The sequence below is a fragment of the Poromitra crassiceps genome (genome assembly GCF_964638095.1).
Source record: "Poromitra crassiceps genome assembly, chromosome: 3".
NCBI classification, from domain to species: Eukaryota; Metazoa; Chordata; class Actinopteri; order Beryciformes; family Melamphaidae; genus Poromitra; species Poromitra crassiceps.
The window spans coordinates 57,270,724-57,271,744 of NC_139625.1; positions in this window are offsets into that span (position 1 = coordinate 57,270,724).

Here is a 1,021-nt window from a genome sequence, read left to right on the forward strand (position 1 = left end):
TTTAATCCGTCATCCGAAAAAAACACGTCACGCACAGATACCTTGCACACTGAGTCCGATGCGTTAATTATCCAATATTCGTTGCGAAGATTCGCAACGAAAAGAAAACTACCGCGATCCTATTGATCCACAACTGGCAGTGTGTCTGTGTGGCTCTCTCTCTCCCCCCCCCCTTCCCCATACACACACGCACACACACACACACACACCGCGTTCCAAGCTGGTCTGCAATCACCCGGCACATTCTGTCTTTTAATTCCGAATCTCTGTATTCCTGCTTTGTCATAAAATGCTTTGTGCTGGGAGACGAACTGAATTAACTTCTCAGACGCCATTTTTCATTGTGAATAGCAACACTACGGCAGCTCTGAGTGGTCAAACACCTGTCAAAACGATTTCATGGATGCGGAAAAACGCAGAAAATCGAACCTCGTCCGAAAACTTAAATGACGGACGTAATTGTCGGACTCGGTGTGTCAATGATGATTGACACAAATGAGGTCGTATTTTTATTTTTTTCGTGCGTCAATTTCGGACGAAAAAACGGACTCTATGTGCAAGGACCTTAAATGATGTCATCCAAAGCTGGATGTCCTGCTCTTCAAAACTCATAGGCGCCACTGAATGCGCGTCTACGTGTGTGTGTGTGTGTGTGTGTGTGTGTGTGTGTGTGTGTGTCATAGAAGTTTTAAGGGCTCTCTCTCCAGGTTTCTGTCAAGTGTGAGTGAGTGCAGAGTGTTATAGTTCCAAGTGCACTTAGAGGGCAGCAGGGCATCAAAGGCTCCAGTATGAAGTGTTTTTCACAGACTGAATGATAACGCTCCACAACAACTCACCCTCTTTCTCTGTCACCAGAATAAAATGTCCTCATTTCACGTTTCTGGAATCCAAAATATGTTGCATATCAGCTTTCTAGATAGGTGAATATTAATGTTATACACGTCATAGAGTCTAGTGGCTGTCTCATGTTGAAGTATGTCGTCGCTGGCGCCTACGGGTGAAAGGGTGGGATTGGTGGGCC